Here is a 15,852-nt window from a genome sequence, read left to right on the forward strand (position 1 = left end):
ATAGTAATAAAATTAATTATGACATTAACAAACTTTTAGAGCACTTACTCTTTGTTAATCATTTTACTAAGGGTTTTTCATACACTAGAGCTTCTAATCCTATGTATTTCTTGACTTGATAAGTACCATGTTTCTCAATTTAAGGCAAGGGAATTTTAGATGAGGTTATTTTTTTGTTTTATTCTGTTGTCTTGTTTTGCAGTGCTGGGAATTGAACCTGAGGTATTGCAAATGCTACGCAAGCGCTCTAACAGTGAGCTTGAAGGAGCTTTTATTTTGTTCAAGATGACATGGTTGACTGAGCTGGAAATCAGGCAGTGCCTGGTATTCCTCTCACTGTCCTTCAGTCATGTTCTCAGCATTCTGAGAAGCCCTATGAGGTATCATACAGATTATTAATGAAGTGCTAAGTAAGATTTATAGATATATCAATGATTAATGAATGGGTTTTGATGTAGTTGCCCACTAATAAAGCTGAGAAAACATATATCAAAGAACTATTATCAGGTATTGAACACTGCAGTCAATATAAGGCTACGTACTTCAAAGAAGGGAAAGACTGAGAGCCCATGTTTACTTACCTCAGTCTTTTGCTGGGGACACTATCAACTGACACAGGGGCATAGAGCTAACCCTGGGAAGAGGTTGGCAGCTTCACCAGTGACTTTTTGTTCAGAATACTGAAGAGAAGGGAAATACACCCAGGAGTTGCAGGTTTTGGCACAGGGGTCCCCTGGTATCTAACTGAATTCTAAGTTCTGCATGGCAGACAAAGCTCCATGAGGTCTGGCAAATTGGTTACTGGGGACATTGTGATTAATCAAAATTCCAGAAGACCCATCATACTGAGAGAGGTTGGAATTTTAATGAACTGAGGTTGAAGTTCCAATGAGCATTGTAGAAAAACCAAGACAATCAGGTCAGAACCCCCAAAGCCCACACATTAGGAAAATGAGCTAGTCTAGCCACAGAGTAAGGCTTACTACATAATACCCTTCACAAAATCTAAAACTATCACAGAATTTAATCCCTTGGCTAATACATGAATAGTGTGAAAGAAAACATTTCAGTACTCTATAAAAGAATACCAACAAAGCAAATCAAAGCAGAAAAACAAATACAGACGTTGATAGCCTACCACCCAAGTGATTCTAAAATGCAATAAAAATATGCAAAACATGCAAAGCCAAAAATATAGCAAATTTCAGAAAAGATAATCAGAATAAATAGATCCAAAGGTGAAAAAAATATTTGGAATTAGAAGATTAGGTTTTTAAAACTGCTGCTGTACATAGGTTCAGTGATTTAAAGGAATATATGAGCATAATCAATAAACAGATTGCTTCTATCAGTTAATAAATGAAAACTATCAAAAAGAACAAAATAAAATTTCCATGACTGAAAAATAAACTATCAGAAATAAAATATTTTCTGAGTGGGCTTAATAGTAGATTGGAAGATTCAGAAGAAAAAAAAAAGAGTGGGTTCATATAGATCTCCATAGATTCACTGAACCAAAACAATAAGATTAAGGAAAAAAGATTGGAAACATATGAAGAGAATTTCAGTGAAGTATGAAATAGTGTCCACTGGTCTAACATATCTGTGGCGTTCTAGGAAAAACGGAAAGAGATTGGAGAGGGAAAAGAAAAAAGGAAGGAATAATGGAAAGGAGATTAAATTCTTTCCAAATTTGATGAAAAATGCCAACTTGCATATTCTAGAGGCTCATATACCTAGATGATGACGATGATAATAATAATAATATTGATATTGCTTAATTATACCAATTACCAATAATTATAATAATAATATTGATATTGCTTATTTATACCAATTACCAATATTCAAAGAAAAATCATTCTTTCAAACATCATAGTAAAGCTGCTAAAACTACAGGTAAAGAGAAAATTTTAAAAAGACAGAGGACAAAGCAGACATATTTGATACATAGGAAGAATCATAATAATATTTTAGATTTCTTGGTCAAAATCAACATAAAGACAATGAAAGATCTCTACAGTGCTCAAACAACAATGACCACAAAATCAGTCTAGAATTTTATATCTAGGAGAAATAGAGTATGAAAATGAAAACAAGAAAAGGATTTTTTAGGTAACTAAAAACAGAGAACTACACTGCAAATAATGTTAAGGGAATAGCAGGCTGAAAAAATATTACCAGGTAAAAATCTGAGTATTAGGGAAAAAATGAAGAGTTCTGTAACTTGTAAATATGTAGAAAAACAGAAGACCTCTCTTTTCTCAATTTTTAATTTCTCTTTAAGCAAGAATAATAAAAATATGTTGTGTCATTTTTAATATATCTAAAAAATGACAATAATAACACAAAAATTGGAGGTAACAGAGTCATTAATTTTGTTAGTTTCTCGTAGTACATGTGAAATATTGTATTATTAATTCAGACAGACCATGTTGTGTTAAAACACATATTGTAATTTCTAGAGTAAACACTACAAAATAATATAAGATGTTCTAAAAATACAATAGATCAGGAAAGATAGAATATTCAAAAATTCAATGTGAAGCCAAAAGGAGATGCGAAAGAAAGAAAAAAGGAATAAGAAACTTGTGATACTAAGGAAAGCAGCAAGGTGATAGATTTAAATTCAACTCTTCAATTATATTAAATGTAAATATGTTTAAAGACAAAGATTGTAAGACTTCATTTAAAGAAGTAAAACAACTATTTTCTGTTTATAAGAAATGCACTTTTACATACATGGCTAGATCAAAACAAAAGCAACAGATAAGCTACAAGGTAAATAGTAATCACAGTAAAGCAGGAGTGGCCACATGAATTGTCACAGAATGGGCTTGAAGAGAGTAAGCATTACCTGAGATGGAGAGACCATTTTTGTAATGTTAAAATTGTCAAGAAGACATAACAATCCTGAATGTGTCTGTATCCAATATAGACATCTTAATGCAAGAAGCAAAGTTTTAGAAATGAGACATTTAAAAAAGAAAAACTATATTTATACCTGGTGATCTTAGTACCATTCTCTCAAGAACTAGACAATAATCAGTAAATCTATAAAAGAAATAAACTTCCATTTATAGAATAAATAACCAACAACCACAGAAACATATCCTTTCATAGAATATCTATGCAATATTCACCACGATAGACCACACTCTGTGTCATAAACTAAGTCTTGATAGATTTCTAAGAACTGAAATAGTATAGCATGTGCTGTCTGAGCACATCAGAATTAAGTTAGAAATCATTAACAAAACATCTGAAAAATCTCAGCATATTTGGAAATTAAGCTACATACTATTAAACTACCCATGGGTCACAATCTGGAATTTGGAAACTGTTTTGAACTAAATGATGTTGAAAATTCAAATTATATGAAAACGTATGAGATATATCTAAAGTAGTATTTAGAGAGAAACAGATAGCTTTAGATGCTTGTACTAGGAAAGAGAAAAAAGAAAGGTTTAAAATAAATGATATAAGAAGCTAGAAAAATGAAGAAAAACTGCCCTCAAATGAAGCAAAGCAATAATAAAGATAAGAGAAGATATGAACAAAATAGAAAATAGACCCTGAAATTGAGAAAATAGGTATAATTCAAATTGTTTCTTTGAAAATATTAACAAGACAATAAAGAACAGATATTACTATATAAGGAATAAAAGAGGAAACAAGTCTATATAATTAAAATAAAAATAAGAAAATACTAAAAATAGTTTTATACTAAGAAACTAGGAAAATGAATAAATTCTTGAACACAAATTAGTAGAACGTACACAAAAAGAAATAGAAATTCTCAATAGCCCTATATTGAATAAAGAAATAAAATTTATAATTTAAGATCTTTTTATAGAGTATCTCTAGTTCCATTTAGGTTTGGTGGTGAACTCACTCAAATATGTAAGAAAGAGATTACATTAACCTTATACAAATTCTTTAAAAAATAGATCAGACAGATCACTTCCCAAGAGGTCAGCATAACGTGATACCAAACCTGACAAGGACAATTCATGAAAAGTAAATTAAAAAAAACCTTTAAGCAATAATAACAAATTTAATTCACATTCTATAAAAAAGGATAGTAGGGCTGGGGTTGTGGCTTAGCAATACAGTACTCACCTAGCAAGTGCAAGGCCCTGGGTTCGATCCTCAGCACCACATAAGAATAAATAAAATAAAGGTACTGTGTTCAACTACAACTAAAAAAATAAATATTAAAAAAGGATACTATATCATGTCCTTTATTTTTACCCCTAGTAAAACTGGCTAAACATTTTTAAAATTCTTCAATGTCATTCAGAGAATAAAGAACAAAAATTATATTTTCACCTCAGTAAATGAAGAAAAAAGTTTAAAAAAGAAACAAGGAATTTTCTGAGATTGATAAAAGGCATCTACAGAAATATACACTCCACACATAGTACCTAATTGGGAAAGAAGGAATGATTTTTCTTAAGATAGTAAGTAAAGCAATGACTACTCTTTCTAGATAGGGCAGAAGGGTGGCAGGGGGTTAGAAATGATGGTGGAATGTGATGAGCATCATTATCCAAAGTACATGTATACTTTATATACAACCAGAGATATGAAAAAATGTACTCTATATGTGTAATATGAATTGTAATGCATTCCGCTGTCATATATAAAAAAATCAATAAAAAAGGACATTATACTGGAGGTCCTAGCCAGCACCTCAAAGCTGGGTAGAAGACATCTACTGCCTGCTTTCACGGACATGGGGTATGAGAGAATCCTACTAGGATCAAAAAGTGAGCTTAGCAAGGCAACAGGATACAAGGTCAGTATAAAAATCTGCATATTTCTATACAGTAGATATACTACATATTTCTATAAAACAATGATGATTAGATTTTTTTCTTTGATGGTACTGGGGATTGACTCAAGGCCTTGCACATTCTAGATAAATGCTCTACCCCTGAACTATTTCCCCAGTCTAGCGATGGCAGTTGGAAAATGAAATTTAAACTGTACCACTTACAACAGTATAAAAAAAAATCACACAAAGGACCTCTATACTGAATATTCAAAACAGTGATGAGGAAAATAAAACAAAGAGATATATTATGTTCATAAATTTACTATTCAAAATTATTAGGATATCTTCTCTTCCCCTAAATGATCTATAGGTTCAGTGCAATTTCCCTTAAAATGTCCCAAGTCTTATCAGAGAAAACATTTGGTCCCTAGTTATTTGAGATTGGCTTACTTCACTTAGCATGATATTCTCCAACTCTGTCCATTTACCTGCAAATGCCATAATTTTATTCTCTTTTAATGCTGAGTGATATTCTGTTGTATATATGTATCACAGTTCTTTATCCATTCATCTACTGAAGGGCATCTAGGTTGGTTCCACAGTTTAGCGATTATGAATTGTGCTGCTATAAATATTGAAGTGGCTGTCTCCATGTAGTATGCTATCCTTAAGTCTTTAGGGTGTAGACTGAGGAATCCAAAATGAGGGAGGTGTGTGTGGGGAGGAGGCAAAGGGAAGGTTGGGAGGGGGTCAAAGAAGAAGGAAAAATGGTGGGATGAGACGGACATCGTTACCCAAGGTACAAGTATGATTTCACGAATGGTGTGACTTAACGTATAGCTAGAGAAGTGAAAAATTCTGCTCCATTTATGTATAATGAATTGAAGAGCTTTCTACGGTCATGTATAACTGATTAGAACTAATAAATAAATAATAAGACAAAAATCATCTTCATAATTTCAAATTAATTTGTTAAAATATAATTTACATGCAACTTAATTTTTAAAGTTCAGTTACAGAGTTGAAAGATTGAAAGTTTATTATATTCAATAAGCATCAGAATAATACCACCAAAATATCATTACAAAGACACTTTTTAAAAAAACTCATATATATATATATATATATATATATATGTGTGTGTGTGTGTGTGTGTGTGTGTGTGTGTATATATATGTATATGTGTGTGTGTATATATATATGTATATGTGTGTGTGTATATATATATGTATATGTGTGTGTGATTATATATATATATAAAAGCTCCTATGCATTTAAATATATTTGGGAGCAGATGTGAATATGAATATATACATATAACATGTAATTTGTGGACTGTAAATATTAATATTTAATTTCTCAATGTGAGCACTCAAATATGTACACATATACATAAAACAATTTCAATTGCTCTTAAGAAAAAAATGTCCCAGGTCTTTTAAAAGCCCTTTCAAGGGAATTAAAAAAAATTATATGGAAATTCAAAGGACCTAGAATATTAGCCATCTAGGAAAAGAACAGAGGCTGTATGCTACCCTATTTATAGAGTAGTAGTCAAGGAAGAGCAGCTTGGTATAAATAGATAAATGAAACGAAATAGCCCAGAATTTGACTCATACTATGACATTGACTAATCATATTTTATTCTTAATATATGGTAATATTAAGCTAATGAAAACAGTGATTTCATGGAACACAAGTATTTGTAAAATCCTATCCATTGAAACTTCTCTGGGGTTCTGTTCAGACCAGGCCCTTCCCAGTCAACCTGGAGAATCTAATTTTTGGCATTTCCACATCCCACTTACAGCACACTGATTTACAAACACAAAACTGAGGCACCTGTATCAAGATGGAGGAACCTGAAAACTGAAAAAATGCAACTTGTTAGAAGATATATACAGTATTTATGTAGAGTTTATAAACTGGAGAACATTACTTTCAAATATTTATAGGTGCATTGCAATGTATCTCTGAAAGGGATACATACTTAATCCGTGACAGTGATCATCTTTGGGGGTATATCAGTTTGTTAGGGTTGCTCTAACAAAATACATAAACTGGGAGATTATTTATTTATTTATTTTGGTTGTAGATGAATAGCACACCTTTATTTTATTTGCTTATTTTTATGCAGTGCTAAGGATAGAACCCAGTGCCTCACACATGCTAGACAAGCGCTCTGCCACTGAGCTACAATCCCAGACCTGGGGGAGAGGAACAACAAATTTTAATGGTCTTGCAATTCCAAGAGACCAGAAGTCCATACCCCATATGACTTCATCTGAACTATTGTATTAACAATAGTCTTTTTCCAAATAAGGTCACCTTCTGAGGTCCTGGGAATTAGGACTTTGACATATAAATTTTGAGGGTCCAGAATTTGATCCATAACAGGAAGAAAGGGAAGTCAAGGGCACCTGAGCACACCCAGGGGCCTAATGTGTCTCAACTGTTTTTTATAAGAGAGATTTCAACCAAATATAATAGAATGATACAAAATGATAATGTTGGGTGATAGACATAATGTTTTTGTAATGTCATCCAAATGATGGAATGTTTTTATACTTTAGAAAGTTCCTTAAAAATAAGACAAAAACAAAAAAACACAACTCCCTAGGAGACCAGTAAAGGAGAGAAAGAAGGTAGAGAAGGAAGAAGGAGGGGAGGACATGGGGAAGTACTGGAGAATGAAATCTACCAAATTATGCTACGACCATGTATTAATATACCACAATCCTGCATACATATGTACATATATACCATGATATAATATAATATATGCATACTACACATAATATAATTTATATATATATAATTATAATGCACATGATGCAATAATAATAATAGGAGGGAGATAAACTGAGTAAGCCAGTGGATCAGGGAGAGGAAGGAGGGAGGGAGGTCCAGTACTGGGGAATGAGATGGATCCTATTATGTGCAAGTATGAATATGGTATCATGAATCCCGCTATAATGTATAATTATAATGCACCAATAAGAAATACAAATAAATTTTTAAAAACTCTGTTTTTAAAAAAAGCTCCTGGTTGCTTGTGCTTCGCTGAGATCCTGAGAAAGTGAAGTGGAAGGGTATGTGTCTAACCTGGCTACAGCAGGAAGGTAGCAGAGTTGAAGGAGAGCATCCTGGCTGATAAATCACTGGCTACTAGACTGACCAGGACAGCTGAACTGCATTGCACTGGGCATCTTCAGCTGGGCATACTGAAATTGCAGAGTTCTTGCTGCAACTTGGAGTGCCAGTGAATGATCAAGATGATGCAGGCTGGTCTCCTCTTCATATCGCTGCTTCTGCTGCCCGGGATGAAATTGTAAAAGTGCTCCTGGCAAAAGGTGCTCAAGTGAATGCCGTCAGTCAAACTGGCTGTACCCCCTACCTTGTGCAGCTTCCAAAAACAGGCATGAGATTGCTGTTCATGTTTCTAGAAGGTGGGACTAATCCAGATGCTAAGGATCATTATGAGGCTACAGCAATGCACTGGGTAGCAGCCAAGGGTAACTTGAGGTTGATTCATATCCTTCTGTACAGAGCATCCACAAACATCCAGGACACTGAGGGTAACGCTCCTCTGTACTTAGCCTGTGACTGACGAGAAGCAAAGCTGCTGGCTAGTATGTACATTAAGAATAAGGAAGAAAAGACACCCTGCAAGGTGTCAAAGGTGGCCCGACTTTGATAATCAAGAGAATGGTGGAAGGTGAGACAGCTTGGACATATTCTTACTTTGTATGTTTTGTGGTCCCCAAGGTCCCAGAACTAAGGTTCTTGCACACAAAATATCATGTATGCATGATGTTTCTCACCTTCAAATTGTACCAGTGTGTTATAGTGTTCCTGCTGAGGTACTTGTTCTAAGCTTACAACTTGTTTTCCAGGCATTGAATAACTGTTGAGATTGTTGTACTGTTGTCTTGTGTTATTCTGCATTAAATTTTGATTAATTCTCAGTAAGTGATTCCATGGCTTTTGAGGGTCTTCATCATCCTCTGGTGTACCTTCTCTCCCCCTCTGAAGCAGAAACATCCCAATAGCAAACAGACCAGTTTTTCTGTCAGATATTTCTAGGTGGATTTTGTATGTTCTTCTGTGGAGTTGAAACACATCTTAACTTGTTTTCCAAGCTCACTCAGAGGCCTATGCCAAAAATTTCTGTTTTTTTTTTTCAACTATGAGGATTAATTTATTTTTGTTAGAAGAGGAATACTGATATATTTTATTGGACCAAATTTTAAGTTGGCAGGTATGCCCTGACTCTGTGTACCATGCATCTTTCTGATAAGCTGTTTTCCTCCCAAACAAGACGTATTATATTTAAAAAGGAAACATTAAAGTACCTGTATTGGTCCACAATGTATTGAAAAGAATACCAAACTTGTTCAAGTGATATGTAACCAAAAGGTATTTTGATTTGTGTTTTAGGAACTAAAAAAATAAAATATTGAAAGAATCTCCCAATTTTTCTTGCAAGTTAGTCAGATGTTCACCTTAAACCTTAAAATCATGAGTAAAGACATTTCTCGGTTTTGAAAAAAAAAAAAAAAAAGCTCCTAAGTGGTTTTAATGCTTTGTAACACGTTGGGAAATGACGTTAACAGAGGGCTCCTCTTCTAGAAAGATTGCCCAGGGTGGGAGAAAGGCACCTAATGTACATGCTCAGGTATGAGCCACTCTTAGGAAGGAGGGTCCTAGCCGTGCTGAAGTCCTCTAGGCATCTGAAGCAGAAGCGAGTGGTGGAAGCTTTCATGACACTCGATTTCAGCTCAATATAACAAAACACTTGCTGACCCACCCAAGCTGTCCACAAGGGTGATGTTTAGGGCAAAATGTCACATCACTGAGAACTTGAGTGTCTCCAGCTAGCCAGCCCTGAGGTTCTTCATCATCTGACCTTCTGTGCCTCTGCAGAATTCTCCAGAATCCTACCCTGGAACCCTGTGCCAGGAGAAAAAAATGGAGGTACCATTAGTTTGATGTTTTCTGCTTTTGAAGAATTATGCTACTCCTGATGTCCACTATGTCCTGTTTAAGTCCTCACAAACAATCAGCATAGCAATTGATTCTTTTTTTTAAGGTATTTTTTAGTCGTAGATGGACGCAATATCTTTATTTATTTATTTTTATGTGGTGCTAAGGATCGAACCCAGTTCTTCACCTGTGCAAGGCAGGTGCTCTACCACTGAGCCCCAACCCCAGCCCTGCATTGATTCTTGAATCATGTTGGAAATTATTTAGCAACATTGACCTTGTTCTTTTTGAAAATTGGGACATGTGCTCTTCATCATTCTCAGTATTTCTCCTATTCTCTGCATCCCCTTGGTGATCATTAAGGAGTCGGTGATCATGCCTGCTACATGGCTCTTCCTAGAGTTGGGTTTTTAGGAATAACTAGAGAGAAGAGGCATAAGGTGGGGGTTCACTCTGCGGCTTTCTCAGTTCACAAATCTCGGCTCGGTCACTCATTCATTGAATGCTACATGCAGCCTGTGGAGCCTCAGTTCTCTCTGGGAACTTAATTTCCTAATTCAGAGAATGGCTGTGGAGAGGGAATGAGAATGCACACGACACGGGATACACAGTAAGTACTCAATCAGTGTCAAACATCTCCCAGTCTAGGTGATGGCTTCATCAGAGCACTAAGTCTTCCCAGGCCCAAGGGAATGCTCAACAGAAGCTGTGGATACAAAACAGGAGCTTCCATTGTTAGTTCCAATCTCTTTGCATGGCCCATCACATACATAGACCTTCTTCTCAGTGCAGTCCACACTAAAATCCACCCCCTCCTTCCACCCACTCCTTTTGGATCTTGGAAACTCTTAAAATACATAGGCTTCTGTTTTTTCATCACTGTGACCAAAATACCAGACAATATTAGATATTATTATTAGATATTAGACAATATTAGAGGAGGAAAAGTTTATGTGGCTCACAGTTTCAGAGATCTCAGTCCGTAGATGGCTGATTCCATAGCTCTGGGCCCAAGGAGAGGAAGAACATCATGGTGGAGTGTGGAGAAGAAACGCAGCTCAGGATCTGACCACCAGGAAGCAGAGAGAGCACCACTCACCAGGGACAAAATATAAACCCCAATGGCACACCTTCAGTGGCGGTCTTCCTCTAGCCATACCCCCATCTGCCTGCAGTTACCACCCACTGAATACATTCAATGGGATTAATGCACTAATGAGAATAAAGTTCTCTAACCCAATTATTTCACTCTAAACGTTTTTGTGCTATCTCACTCATGAACTTTTGTGGGACACCTCACATCTGCACTTCAGATTTTTCAATTTCATTGCAAGATGCTACTACTGGGTGTAAGTCCCTTCCTTCCTTCTGCTGCCCAGGTCTTTGAGTAACCCCAGCTCCCTGGAAGACCTTGGTCTGTCCTTCTCTTCCTTGGAGAGAAGGCTCCTTCATTTTTCTCATCAAAAACATTCCCAGTTTTTCATCAGAACTTCATTTATCCCTTGTTCCTTCTTCAAATAACGCTGTTTCCTTTGTTATGTAGGGGAAAACAAAACCATCTCCAACAGTCTTTGGAACACGATAGGTGTTAAATGAAACTTCTGTTTTCTTTAATTCTTTTGCAACATTTAAAACAACATTTTCTTCCAAGATTTCCCTTCTTCTTCTTCCAAACATCTGTTTGGATTCATGGTAACAATTCTTTGTATGTCTCTGGGAGATGAAATTAACTCTGGGAGTACGGGGGTAGATGAGAAAGAGGAGTTGGAGATGGCTCTCAGTTTCATAGCCTGGGGACCTGGGAATTGGTAATGGCTTTTACAGAAAGGAGGGAGAATGGAACAGGCTTTATGGGGAGGAGCGGTTGCTTGGTTTTTATGATGTTGGATTTCATGTACTGGTGAGACCTGCTGGTGTATCAGAATCTGCTCAGCAGCTAGTTGATGGCGCTCCACACTCAGGAGTGTCCAATGGATAAGGCAGGGATAACGGGAGTGTTAGTCACGAGGAAATCACAAGGAAGAACAGTGTAGGAGGGGGCAGGTATCAGCTGACAGTACTCCGGAAAACTGGCTTTATCCTGGTGGGGGAGGAATTTGGTCCTCTGAAGACAGAAGAGAAATCATCAGAGATAAGAGCAGAATTAGATGAGCATTTGTCATGGAAGAGACTCGAGGGGAACATTAAATAATTTAAACACTTTTGCAACAAATGGCTCAGAGGATTTTAAGATGAAAACCGAGAAAGCTTATTGGGTTTTTCCCTCGGCATAGCAACAATAGAATCACCCAGCAGACACACCACTCACCTCTCAAGATGGAACCGATGTGTTGTTTCCCAATACATCACTTCAACAGTGACTAGCTCTAGGAGACATTGGAATTTGTTACAACCCTCTTCTAAATGGAGGGAAAGGAAGCTATGTGGATAGGCAGAAAGACTCGACAGCATTAGCCTTTGAAAGAACTGGGGCTGTCACTTTTGGTGCTTGGTGGCAAACCAAGAGTTTCTTCTTATTTCATTGCTACGGAAAACTTATCTCTAGTATGAAGTTGCAGAGTTAGAGAAGGAAATCCCGGGCATTGAGGAATTAATGTGGGGAGTGCAAACTACTCTTTCAGGGAATTGAGCAGGTAGAGGGAGTAACCAAGGGTATGCTGGAGAAAAAGTCACTGCGGATGGGGGAGACAGATGTAGGGAGATGAGATGACATCAGCAGAAATGACAAGAGACCCCACTGCGGGCTTTTGTAACCTCCTTGGGAAAGTTCTGTTAAAATGGGACTGAGTTCTTCCAAGGCAAGCGCAGGAACAGGCTGACAAGGGCCCAAAAATGCCCAGTGTGATCAGGGAGCAGAGACATCTTGGAGCATGACAGCAGGAGGAGGCTAGGTTGGGGACAGCAGAAAAGATGAGACTCGTGAAGAAATGAGTGTTTTGAGAGGACAAATGTAGAGCGATGGAAAGAGGCTACTCTACCAAAGGGAGCACCCCACAAAGTGTGCACTGGGGGCCCCGACTTCTGATGGTGAAAGAACTGGCAATGCCGGTCCAGATGCTTGGCTGGATACAGTTTCTGGGGAAACCTTGTCACGGGGCATGGTATGTTGGACTTGCCGTTCTGTAAATGCAGTGGACGTGAAGGTGCTGCTGGACTTGGTAATTTGCAATATATTTCTTGGACTATTGGACATTTTGGATTTGAGTTTCATTTGGTGGTACTGTATGGAAATGCATAGGTCAAACCAATTTCAATTTCAAATATTAACACAACTAGAAGTTCCTCGTGTCTTAATTAGGGGTCATCAACTCCCTTGTAAAGTGGTCCCTGTCAGGCCTGCCTGGGGTAATTTGGGGAGTTCAGTGAAGCTTAAAATGAAGGATTTGATGGTCAGTTTTTTTCAGTCATATTGTTTTGTTCTCTAGCAAATAATGGGTAACCCAGACTCCAATTAGAGCAGTATTCAAATAATTTCATATTTGCATATTTGAATTGACCGTCTACAGGAAGGAGAGGCCAGGCCATGCAGATCTCCAATTATTCAGAGCAATTAGAAGAGATGATCAGACATTTCTGAGGTCTCATTAGCAGACGTGCTGCCTGCTCCGACATCTCCACAGATCACAGCGGCAACCGGGCCTGGCCGCCCACATTCTCTTTCTGGAGAGTTCTGCAGACAGTGACTCACTTGAGTCATACAAAAGTAGCTATTTTTCACTGGTGATTTCTGCTTTCCCTCTGAAAAGTCATTCATTACTGCCTTTCGTCTAAAATATATTTTGCAAATACCAATGTCTTTTTCTTCCTAAAAGCTCTCTAATTTCTGGTTTTGATCTAAATCTTTTTTCATCTTGGTACTTAATACCAGACTGTAGTGGCATTAAACTTGGTGCTTAGAAGACTAACTTTTGGAAAATGAGGCATCCAGCATTTTAGGTTTTGGTGCCTTCAACCATGATTGCTATGATAGATGAAAGCACTGATAGATGCTTTAGGAATAGATCAGGGTTTTGATGCTACAAATGCTCAAGTTGGCACTTGCTACCAGTTTCCAAACTAGGTATTTCCCCCGTAATGACACGCAAGCCTCTCACTGGCATAGTCTCCATGCCACCCCCAAAACCACTGAGCAGATTCAGAGTGATGGTTTCCTTTTCCTTGCATACAATGTCACCATGCAGAGCCTGGCCTTAAAAGACATCCTACATCCCAAAATCCAGACTTCAAACCAGAGCAAAGCAATCCTTAGCATTTCCAAGCTTCCATATTTAATTTCCTTGTGAAGCAGAGGTGAGGTGGAAGGGGATTAGAAGCCGTAGTGTCTGTGATTCACTGACGCTCCTGGACCAGCTGAACCTGATTTAATCCTCTCCTGTTCTGGAGGCCCCATGTGCTGCCTATCTGGTGACTTCTCCCAGGGAAGGGAAATGTCTGTGTAAGATCCAGGTCTGCTGAATGGCTGGTGCTCACTCTGGCCCAGTTCAGGGATGAGCAAGGGCAGGGCATAGATGAGGCTGAAGGCATTGGTCTGGTCCTTGTCTTTGTGGAGAATTCTTGGTTACTTGCTGTGATTGCCTCGTCCGTCGTTCTTTCTCATTGCTCTTCCTCTGTGTCCTCCCCAGCATACAAGACTGTGGAACAAGACATCTGATACAAACAGTGGCTGATGGGAAAGGAATTTTTTTTTTTTGAGTCCCAACTTCCAGAAGTCCCCAGGAATCAAGTGTCTACTGTATAATACAACTGCTATTAGTAGAGAAGCAGCTCACATGATATTGTTTGATTAAACTGACTCTTAATATACCAACTTCAACTTCCAGAAGTTTCCTTGGATGTTTGACTCCTTATGTGTTTTCTTCCTACTCCTGGAAAATTTCTTATGTATTTATTCTTTGAGTACAGAAGAGGCGATTTGCTAACAAAAACATCTTGTGTTAAGTAAATATGGTCTTTTGAAAGAAGTCCTAGCAATTTCTTAAATGTCATAAAACCTAATAAAAATGGTCCATCTTTAAGACATGGGCACTTGGTCTTTTGTTTTGGAGCTGGTGGAGTTCTCCTTGTCTGGATCCAGTCATTCCAGTGTCCCACCTTTGTTTTCTTCTAGGAAAAAGACTTCTGAGAGCCATGTTTGCTACCTGGCCTCAGAAACGTCACAAATGTGTCCCAGTGAGCTTGAGTGAGAATGCAGTGTTTGGGGTCCTCAGCATGCAAATTGCAGCAGCCTATGAGGAAAGGTGATGAGGACCACAACCAAGTTAAGATGGCGCCTGGCAGTATGCTAGGAGGAGTGGTTTCTGAGTAATGCCAGCGAGCCATTAAGATGATAGAGCTTCCTTAATGACTGACTGCTGTGTCTAGATTATGTCAATTAAGTTAAGCTGTGGTAATCATTATGATGAGGATTCCTTATTGGTTGACTGCTGTATCTAGTTTATGTTAATTAAGTTAAGCTGTGTGTAATTAATTGGGTATATATACTTCTCTGTCCCGTAATAAAGCATCTCCTGCTCCTGCTGTATCAACCTTCACGAGTTGCTCATCACCCCGTGGTTAGTTTGCCCAGCCAGACTGCGGCAGAAAGGTGTCATGAAAATCCTACAAATCGACACCTTTTGCTGTTTATGGTGCTTAGCAATGAGAGGAAGCTCACCGATGAGGAGTAGGGGTGGGGGATTCTGGGTTCTTTGCAAATCTGTCCAGGATCTTCATTAAACCCTGTTTCACACTGAGTTCCTCTGAAACCCTGCAAGGCCAGACCAACCTACATCAATTTGTTTTATTTATTATTTTACAAATACTTTATTTCTCAATCAAACTAAATGGTTTTGTACAGGATAAAAACAAAAATTTCATTGTCAAAGGTTAGATATTTTTCATCATAGGCATCTATCATTAGAGGCGTAATAACTATAAGCATCATATCACAGGAAATTCCAGGGAAGTAATACCAGGAAGAAGTGCACAGATCACTCAGGCTGCATGCTGCATCTCTAAGGAGGAGCACAAGATGCCCCAGCAGCAAAGGTGACACAACAAAGTGGGGAGGGGCAGAACTGCCACCAGGCCTGGGGTTCTGCTTTCTA

At 37.6% G+C, this 15,852-nt stretch overlaps 1 pseudogene; it reads left to right on the top strand.

Moving 5' to 3' along the window:
* Window positions 1–15,007, top strand: part of LOC114087745 (26S proteasome non-ATPase regulatory subunit 10-like) — a 134,974-nt pseudogene extending 119,967 nt beyond the window's left edge.
* Window positions 15,008–15,852: the final 845 nt, after the last annotated feature.

Source organism: Marmota flaviventris, chromosome 8 (genome assembly GCF_047511675.1).
Source record: "Marmota flaviventris isolate mMarFla1 chromosome 8, mMarFla1.hap1, whole genome shotgun sequence".
NCBI classification, from domain to species: domain Eukaryota; kingdom Metazoa; phylum Chordata; class Mammalia; order Rodentia; family Sciuridae; genus Marmota; species Marmota flaviventris.